Source organism: Triticum urartu, chromosome 7 (assembly GCF_003073215.2).
Source record: "Triticum urartu cultivar G1812 chromosome 7, Tu2.1, whole genome shotgun sequence".
NCBI classification, from domain to species: Eukaryota; Viridiplantae; Streptophyta; class Magnoliopsida; order Poales; family Poaceae; genus Triticum; species Triticum urartu.
The window spans coordinates 585,280,726-585,291,121 of NC_053028.1; the positions used below are offsets into that span (position 1 = coordinate 585,280,726).

Sequence of the window (10,396 nt, forward strand, 5' to 3'; positions counted from 1 at the left end):
TTCCATTAAAATGCAAAGGAATGGTCTGCAAATCGTAACAAAATGAATATTTTCATTAAGCGTAAGTCCAAGATCACCTTAGAATTTCCCAAAGTTCCTACGCATTGAGCTATTGCATAGAAGTTTCAACGAATTCCTACAATCGCATGCATCCCGATGATGATAAGACCCTTTAGTTTACAGAACAAGAAAAAGAGCTAAAAGTGTTCACTTCTACTTCGGTACAACCCCTCTAAATACATCAACGGACGAGATCACTTCATACCCCTTCATAATAAATAAAGGGTAGGATACATGATATTTTTTAAAATACGTCGCCCACGCTGATACTAGCATAACGTCGACGTACTGCCCGCCCAACATAATTTTTCTCTTTCTTTTTAATCTTCAAAAAATATGCGTGGCGAGAGATTGAAACTCTAACGCTCAAAGGTTACTGCATGTTCTAGTGACTAACTAGGACACGTTACTTGTTGCCCACTTGCTTTCTTTTTCGCATCTTATGTGGTAAATGTAACTTTGTGAACTTTTAGCTATTTTCAAGTGTTTTATTAAACCTGGTTTTGTTCTCTTTTATTTTGGGGTTTTTTTTTTCCTTTTCCCCCTGTTTTTTCAAATGCGTGAAATTTTTAAAATTAATAAAATCATAATCATAATTTTATTCTAATTTTTTTGCAACATTTTTTAGTGAACCTTTTTGAAAATCTGTGAATTTTTTCAATATGTGAACATTTTTTTTCCAAAATTGGTGAAATTTCTTCAAATCCGCGAACACTTGAGTTTGGCCCAACACTACTTGGATTTTTATGTTTTTCATCTGATTTTTTGTTAATTAATTTTTCTCATTTTTAAATTTATTATTATTTTTGAAACCTTTTCAAAATTTTGAAATATTTTGGAATACCAAAATAACCTTATTTTGAAATATTGTTTACAATTTAAAAGTGTTCTGGAATTTTTAAAAAAGACTCCAGTTTTTGAAAAAAAAATTATCAGTTTAAGATATATTTTATTTTAAAAAAATAACATTTTTTCGAAAAGTACATGGTTTGCAATTTGTGTTTAGCATTTCCATTACTAGTTGGGTATTTGTTAACAACTTTTGTAAAAGTGTTCGAGTTTGTAAAATTTTGATACACAATTTGAAATTCCCAAATAATTTACTTTAAGAAATGGTTAGGACATAGGAACATGTTCATGTGGATTGAAAATTTTATGTTCAATTTTTGAACATAGGAAATGGTTAGGACGTAGGAAAATGTTCATGTTGACACAGCAATGGTTAGGACATAGGAAATTTGTTCTGGGAACCTTCTAGGGGGTTCCTCAACCATGTTGTTTTTCTTTAACCTTTCCTTTTTGCTTTTTGTCTTCTCTCATATTTTTAGTTTTGGGACTGTTTAAGGCACATCTAGATATGTCCTAGTTATTGCACATCTAAGTTACTCAAGCAAGCGTAAATAAAAAAGGAAAGGAGAAAAGAAAATATCCACACAAATCCCGCCTAAAATCAATGGCATAGGACTTAGATGTGCAATACTTAGCGCAAATGTAGATGCACTTTAGCAAATCAATTTCATTTCCAATTTTATTTGACTTCTTCCTTTATTTATTATTTCTATTTTTCATAAACTCAAAAATATCAGAATTTGAAAATTTTGTTTCCAATTTTGAAATATTTCTTGCTAAAACAATTGTTTAGAGTTTTCTTGTATTTATTAATCAATGTTCTTAAAATTCAGAAAATGTTCAGTATTTCCAAATTTTGTTGAGTTTATCAATCAATGTTCGAAATTTCAAAAATTCAAAAAAGAATATTTCAAAAAATGTTTGAAAATTTAAAAAAATGATCGTGTTGTCAAATTTTGTTTAGAGTTTTAAAAAGTATCCCCGTTTTAAAAAGTTGTTTACTAATCCAAAAAATATTCACATTCCGAGGAATTTGAAATACACGAACATTCTTTTTTAAATTTATGTACAATGTTTTTATTTTTTTGTGAATTTAACAAAATGGAAAATAGAAAATATGAATTGGAGCCATTTAAATTTCATGAATTTGAAAGAAACTTCATGAATTTGAACAAGATTCCACGAATTTTACAAAAAGTTCTCGAATTTGGAGAAAGTTTGGGAAGTTAAAAAAATTCCATCAATTTGAATAAAAGTTCACTAATATGTAAAAAGTTGAATGATTTGAAAAAAATCATATATTTGGAAAAAGTTCACGAATTTAAGGAAATCTTCATGGATTTGAAAAAATGTTCATGAGTTTGAAAAAGTTCATGATTTTATAAAAGGATTGCAAATTTAAGAAAATGGAAAAGAAAAGACAAAAACGAATTAAAAAAACAAAACCGAAGACGCACAACAAGAAGAAAAAAGAAAGTAACTAGTCACAAGGTTGCTTTCCCAGTTGGTTAGAATGTGTGGACCCCCAATGGAAGGTTGAGAATTTGAATCTCACTTCATACACCTATTTTTTTTGTAGCTTCAAAAAGGAATTAGGGAACGTACGACATATACGTTCTTGCGCCCACCGACCACACATACGATTTGTCGGTACGATTTGTCAAAGGTCCATATTGCTCTCAATAGGTTTAGTGAGGGAGGTTGTAACAAAGCGGGGCTCAGAAGAGTTATAGAACTTGTAGGAAAATTCTTTAATATCAAGAAACACATGGAACTAGGTAGTGGATACATGTTTGCTAGATTCTACTTTCATATGGCATACAAATGAACGGGTGGCCCATTACGTGATATACTAGTTGCCTTTGGATATTTATTGGTGCAGATTCTAAACATGTAGACAGACGTGCTAGCACGGCTTGAACGAAGGGCAGGAGAATAGTTCCATCTCTAGCAGAGCACGCAGGCCGAGGTTCTAACAGGATCATGCTCTTAGCTTAGACTCCACTTCCTTCTTCCTTCCGGTTTTCCATTTGGGTTACATGTAGGACGACGGTATAAGCACTTGGCTCCTCAAGGTCTATATGTTCTGGGAAATTCTCCGGGATACCCATAGCATTAGCAAACTAGCAATCGGGAGTTACCGTGGCGTGAATCACACAAGCATGTTTTCTTCATCTAGAAAGGGTCACCCGGCCGCTCCAGTAGAAGCCACGTCTTTGGTGACAACATGGAAGCCCGTATGCCTTGTATCTAAAATGTCTAGTCGAGGCCGAGCTTGATTCACGAGAAAAAATCGTGACGCCGGATGATTGTTGGGTTACTGTTAACACGGATACATATGGTGTGTTGCCGCTATAAGACGAGAAGAAAACTGATGTTGTGTAAACTTGGAAACTGTGAATTGTGTTCGTGAGGGAGTCAGCTTGTGTGCCAACAAGGATCCTGCATTAGTACATTTGTGCCTAAAATGGATTGCCTTTCTAGCTTTGGGATTTGTGAATCCATGCCACCCCAAGATTTTCTGTATGTTTGTTGTGAGAAAGTGACACGTAACGAGTCAATAAGTTGCTTCCTGATAGGTGTAGTACACCGATTATGCCTCCTGTCACACTACAGATATATGCTTGCATGACTAGGGAAAACAGAGGCCCAATTCGGTCGCCAACAGATAATCCAGGTTCTAGGACATGTGTGCGTAAGAATTAATATGCAATACCAACCATTTCATGTGCCTATCTGCATAGAAAATCATCTTATGTGTGGGAAGAGAGTAAAGGTTGCTGCACACTTATATACTACTTGTATACGTGCACGAACAGAGACTTGCATATAAATCCGCATAAAGCACACCATGTATGCGCAATATATATTTGCAGGTTCTGTGTGTTTTCTGGTCATGAATAATTTCTTGGATAAAATCCAATGTGCAATTTGCTTGCCACTTCACGTTGATATTAGTCTCCTTAGGCTTGGGGTGCATGGGGAAATTTGACTTATCCAGATTATTTCTAGTGCTAACGGTGATTCTTCATTTGACTGACTACAGTAGTTCAAAGCTAGGTAGCTTGAGATCTTGATGGCTTAGTAACACTAACTATTACACTATTTACTCTGTCATGTCTGGACCGGATCATGAATGCTTAGACTTGCAAATGTAATTGTGCCTGACTTGGTATATTCACTGACTAATTCAGTTTCTCAAAATGTGTCTTTTCAAAAATATCGAGTCACGGATCTAATGGTTATATTGATTGGTGAGATGTAGAACAAAAGGAAGTCAACACTTCTGCTTTGATACACCCCCTTTAACACATCATGGCCAAGATCGATCCGTACCCCTTCGTAATTAAAGGCATGGTAAGAAATATTAAGTCAGGTCTAATCCTATTGAAACCCCGGATTGTTCTCGCCCACTTGGTCATATACTGGTGAGAATACTCAACGCTGGAGCACACATCTTTGTCACCGCCTTCCCGTCAACGGCTTCCTAGGGCAGCTTTAGGTGCGGGCAACGTCCCAAAAACCCGCAAGCTACTAGTGCACGTCGCCAGACAACTTTGTGATGTCGGGCTCAACAACCAATTCACTCTCATCTAGCCGGCAGCTCCCGTGGGTTCATGGGCCTATGCTCAAGGTTTCCCTCTAATTGAAATTCAAGTCTGGACTTTTTGGTCTTAATTGATAGTGCCAATCAATTAGAAAAATAGATTGGGATCATTCGATCAAAGCAAATAGTAACTTGACACCTGAATTCATGTTTATGCTCTGCTCTGGAATATGGCGATGAGGAGCCTGTCTTGGACTCGTGGTTGTAATTGTTAGGAGCTTATTGTTCTTGGTCGGAGGGCTCTTGAACCTCCTCAAGGTATTCTGTCTGGATTAGATGATAGTCGGGGCTACTTTTATGGTACACGTCTTTTTTCTGACAAAGTTACGAGAATAAATCAAAATATAGGTTGGCTAAATGGGACATAATTTGTAGGCCAAAGGACAAGGGGGCTTGGGATTTGAAAACCTCGAAGTGAAGAACAAATGCCTACTTAGTAAATGGCTATACAGACTTCCCGTTGAGAACGAGGGTTTGTGGATATAATTATTGTGCAACAAATACCCACACTCTAAAACCCTCGCACAAGTAACGACATAGCTGACTGATTCGCCGTTCTGGAAATGGGTGATGCATACAAGGGTTGTCTATTTCAATAGGACCAAATTCATTGTTAGAATCGGTAATACCACTAGGTTTGAGAAGATCATGGCTAGGGCACACGCCAGTGCCCATTTAATATCCTACCCTTTCCAATATTGTACAACGGAAAGAGACTTTCGCCAGTACAATTCTAGGATCGGTTCCTTTAAACATTCAACTCAGAAGATCACTACTGGGGGAGCGATGGGATAGGTGGCTACATCTTATGCGCACGTTGATGGAGATTAACTTCTCTGATGAGCCTGATACACTACACTGAAGACTTTTGGTGTCAGGGGTACTCTCAGTAAAGCAATGCATACAAATGTGATTAATACTAGTCCAATCCCAAAGTCGCTTCACATTTAGAAAATTAAGGTGCCTCTAAAGATATTTTTATGTGGTTTGTTTACAAGGAAGTAATCTTGACCAAGCAAAACATGGCAAAACATAGTTGGGAGGGTAGTAAACGGTGTTATTTCTATGATCATGATGAATCGATTCAACATCTATTTCTCGAATGCCCATTGGGCAAACTACTGGGGTGCACAATGCATGTGGCCTTTAATGTTGTCGACCTAATAACATAGACACTCTATTTGGGACTTCGCTAAATGGGGTAGAGCCTAAATTGCCAGTGCATATTCGAGCCGGAGTGTGCACATTACTTTGGGATATATGGACTACCGGAATGATGTGATTTTTAACAGACAGAACAATGGAATTTTTTTGCAGGTCATCTATAGAGCAATTGCCTGGATCCGTACGTGATCCTTACTCAGCCGTGTGGAAGTCAAGGAGCATATGGCTTATGGGTGCAACCATTGGGAGACAGTAGCACGGGATACCTACAACCAGTTTGATGACGGTCCAAAAATATGATAGATGTATAGGCATCTAGTCTTATTTTTACCAATTGTGGTTTTGATCATCTTTTCGAAGTCATTTTGAGTGCTTGTATTGTACTGCCTACTTGTTGGAGTACTTGATTTAGGTGGTGTTTAGTTATCTAGTCCTAGGACTTTTTCTAGTCCCTAGGACTTTTTGGAAAAGACTCTCAAGAAGGTGCTTCTAAGGACATTTAGTAAAAAGTCCCAAAAAAGTCTCACCCTGTTTGATTTGCTAGGGACTTTTTCTAGTCCCAACACAAAAAAGTCCTTGGAACCAAACACCCCCTTAATAATACGGCTGCATGCATCATCTTCTATATCTAAATAGCTAGCCCCCACTAAGATATTTCTCTCAACATGCAAGCATGCCACCTCATCATTCAACATGCATAAGAAAAGGTCCACCTCAACATGCAACTATGCATATTAAAAATCCACTACGACATGCATGCATGTAAAAATTCCATTTTTATGCTATTTACATTTAATTATTATATACTTTGAGAAACTATTGTTTCAAGAATTCATGTTCTATATAATCAAAATCTCATTGAAATATTGCAAACATTCCCACAACAACGTGCGAGGCACGGCTGCATGCATCATTGTAATGCAGAGGCCAGGGCAATCCTCCTTTTAAAAAATATGATAGCAAGGGCTCGAGCAAGTGAGGAACGATGCTCAGGAGCGGCTCCGAGCAGGGAGTGGGCAGGGCAGCGCGGGGATGCATGGGTCGCGCGTGGTCGGATGGAAAGGTGAGCTATGAGCGGAGGGCACTAATTAGGCTCTAATTACCTACCTATCAAAAATCAAAGGATTCATTGGATGGATGAAAATACCTTTTACAAGTTTTTAGGGGGGGGTGTACGGGAGCAAACCTCTTTGTTGAGGCAGGTTGGGATCGGTTAGTTTAGAAATCCTGCTGAGAGACTGATTGAAGGTACTATTGAGATTAATGTGGAAGTATCATTTTGTGAGGAAACACTCTCAGGCTCCAGATGAGCTTGTGGCGAGAGACCATAAAAGAAATTTTATTTAAGCGACAACATGAGTTGTACCCCATGTTCGCATTGCAGAATCGGCAGAGCTGAGTGCTATTCGGAATGGTCTATACTAGCAGGGAGAATTGGATGCAAGATAATAATGTGTACTCCCTCCTTCCATCTATATAGGGCTTAATGCATTTTTTAAGACCACCTTTGACTATTGACAAGATTAATAGTACATGACATGCATAATGTGAAAATTATATCATTGAAAGCTTCTTTCACACATGAATTTAACGGTGTGCTTTGTGTAAGTTGCATGTCATATATTATTTCTCTAATATTTGGTCAAAATTAGCCTCAAAAAACGCATTAGGCCCTATATAGATGGAAGGAGGGAGTACATTGAATCAGATAGCATACTTGCGGTGGAGGCTATTGCATGAGCGCATGATTATATGGGTCCTGTTTTTTTTTGAAAATGGGACATCCCGGGCCTCTGCATCGAAGAGATGCATACGGCCACCTTTATTAAACAAGCAAAAAGGTTCAACACAGGTCTAAGAGTCTCCAACAAAGCTGCTCACAGAGAGCTAAGGAGCAAAAAATAAAAGCCACAGCCGGCCGGCAAGAGAAAGACAGGAAAACTAATTGCCTATCCTATTACATGATCGCCATCCAAACCGGCTGAAAATATCCCGTGCTACCATCTCCCATCGGATAGATCCAATAACCAAACGCTCTCTGGCCTTCGTTGGAGTGAGTAATGACCACATATGGATCAACACAGTGGCTCGGAATATAACCTGCAAAAAATGAGTATTTGATATTCTGTTAAAGACTAAATCATTCCTGCAGTTCCAGATAGCCCATAATAATGCACATACTCCTACACGAATATGTCTCGCTATTTGGGGCTCAATCCCATCCAACCACGTTTCAAATAACGTGTTAATATTATGTGGAGGAGTAATATTAAATGCCATGTTAACTGATTGCCAAAGAATCTTTGTCATGGGACAATCGAGAAAGAGGTGTTGGATTGTTTCATGTCTATCACAAAAGCTACACCGACTGGATCCAGTCCAGTAGCGTTTAACCAAGTTATCCTTAGTTAAAATGACTTGTTTATGCACAAACCACATGAACACTTTAACTCTCAAGGGAACTTTGACATGCCAAACATGTTTCGACGTAGGAATAGAACTAGAATTAATAACATTCAAGTGCATCGATTTGACCGTAAATTCTCCATTTCTAGTAAGTTTCCAACACAAACTGGTCTGGACGTTGAGAAAGTTGAACCTCCATTAGTCTTCTCACAAGATGGAGCCAAACTTCCCAACGGTTACCGGCTAAAACTCTCCTGAAGCTAATATGTAAAGGCGTGGACTGACATACCGTCTGAACGGTCGCATCTCTTCGTTGAACAATGTTGTAGAGAGTAGGATACTGTACCGCCAATGGCGTATCCCCTAGCCAGGTATCCTCCCAGAATCTTGTAGAAGTACCGTTACCGATAACCACCTTGGTCCGGTTAAAGAAGAGCGATTTAACTCTCATTAGGCCTTTCCAGAAAGGCGAATCCATCGGCCTCACTGTCACCTGGGATAATTTCTTGGACTGAAGGTACTTATTACGCAGAATCTGAGCCCAAGTAGCCTCGGTCTCTCAAGAAAGCTTATACAACCATTTGATGAGGAGACATTTGTTCTTTACCTTGAGATTTTCGATACCAAGACACCTTTGGTGCTTCGGTCGACGAATAATGTCCCATCTAGCTAATCTATACTTTCTCTTTAACTCATCACTCTGGCAGAAAAAACGAGATCGATAGAAGTCAAGTCTTTTCCGAACTCCCACTGGCACTTCGAAAAAAGACAAAAGAAACATGGGCATACTGGTGAGCACCGAATTAATAAGAACATGCGAAATCCAAAGCGAGCTGAATACATTTAAATGTATTCAGCTCGCTTTGGATTTCACAAGAATTGACTAAGGTTATTGTTGCAGAGAAGCTAATGTGGTTGCTGATAGCTTAGCTAAACTTTATTTTGTTTCTAGTTCGTCTGAACTCTGGGACTCTACTATCCTCGACTTTATTCTTCCCCACAGTATAAACGATATGTCAATTATTTGAGGAATAATGTTTATGATGTTCATTTTTGTGTGTTTATTTTTCTGTTCACGTGGTTTTGTTCTAATGTTCCAAATATGCCTACGGGGTTCAGGATAGAGTGGAAGTCTCTTCCAAATGCAGGATTTAAAAATAAAAATGTACTATTGAATTGCCATGGCTCTAGGTTAAAAAATCGTTTGGAAATTCTTCAACCCCGAGACACATAAGCAAGGTAGTAGTTGCTTGTTTGCCAACTGCAACTTATACTATAGATGATGGCGCTCTTCTGCAATCTTCTTCCTATTAAAGAAAACGGCAGTTCTCCTACGCTTCTTAAAAAAAAACGTATACTATAGATGAGTACATTTCGTTCAAAAGCAAACAGTGGCCCGTCCATGCGAGCTGTAGTTGTCTTTGTATATTTCCTAGTAGCACAACCAGTGTAGTAGGCGTGCTGCATGACTGAAGGAAGGAAGGGCAGGAGAAGAATTCCATCTTGAGCAGAGCACACCAGCGGGGGCGTAGCAGGATCATCATGCTCTTAGCTAGATTACACACGGATCCGGTGAATCACTCGCTAAAGCATAGATGTTCTCTTCATCGAAAAGGATTGATCCAGTCCATCTTTAGTGAAACACATGGAAGTCGCGCGTGTGGTGTTGGGCCGAGTTGAGGTCATCTACCTTGTTCACCGATCCAGCCATTTTTGCGCAGAAGAAGAACACCATTATCTTCTTGACCCACTCTCAGCCCGCCCAAGCCCCAAAATGTTCAGACAGACATCACCAGGGCTCGAGCTTGATTAGCACACAGAAAAAATTCAGATACCTGCTTAACAGCAAGCGCGGTGTGGTAAAGATAAATATTGAGTAGTGTATGTGCAGTGCAGGGGTATACCAGCCACTTGAAGAGAAGCGTCATATGAGCTTAGGCCGCCGGATGATTGTTGGGTTGGAGTTAACGTGGGTATACGTATTGTGTTTGCCGTAGTAGCATGCATGAGAAGAGAATAGATGCAATACAAACTCGATGACACTATGAATTGTATGATTGTTAAGTATATCATGAGCGACTCAGCTTGTGTGCCAGCGAGGAGCTTGCATGAGTAATTTTTTGTCCCAAATCAATTGCCTTTCTTACAATGCGATTTGGGAGTCCTTGTCACCCAAGATTTTCTTGAGCGTGTTTTTTGTGAGAAAACGATATGTAACGAGGCCACCAGCTGCTTTTTGGTAGTTGCACTACGACAGTGGTGTCTCCCCATCGAATGAACCTGGGTGCTTTTAGCTTACACACCCCTCCT

At 38.9% G+C, this 10,396-nt stretch overlaps 1 long non-coding RNA gene across 1 annotated transcript; it reads right to left on the reverse strand.

Annotated features, from left to right (window-relative positions):
• Window positions 1-9,274: 9,274 nt before the first annotated feature.
• On the reverse strand, window positions 9,275-10,066 carry LOC125524352. Its single transcript, XR_007290694.1, has 2 exons — window positions 9,991-10,066; window positions 9,275-9,890 (listed from the first exon to the last, which is right to left on the reverse strand). It is a non-coding gene; the product is annotated as an uncharacterized LOC125524352 (long non-coding RNA).
• Between the last annotated feature and the right edge of the window lie 330 nt (window positions 10,067-10,396).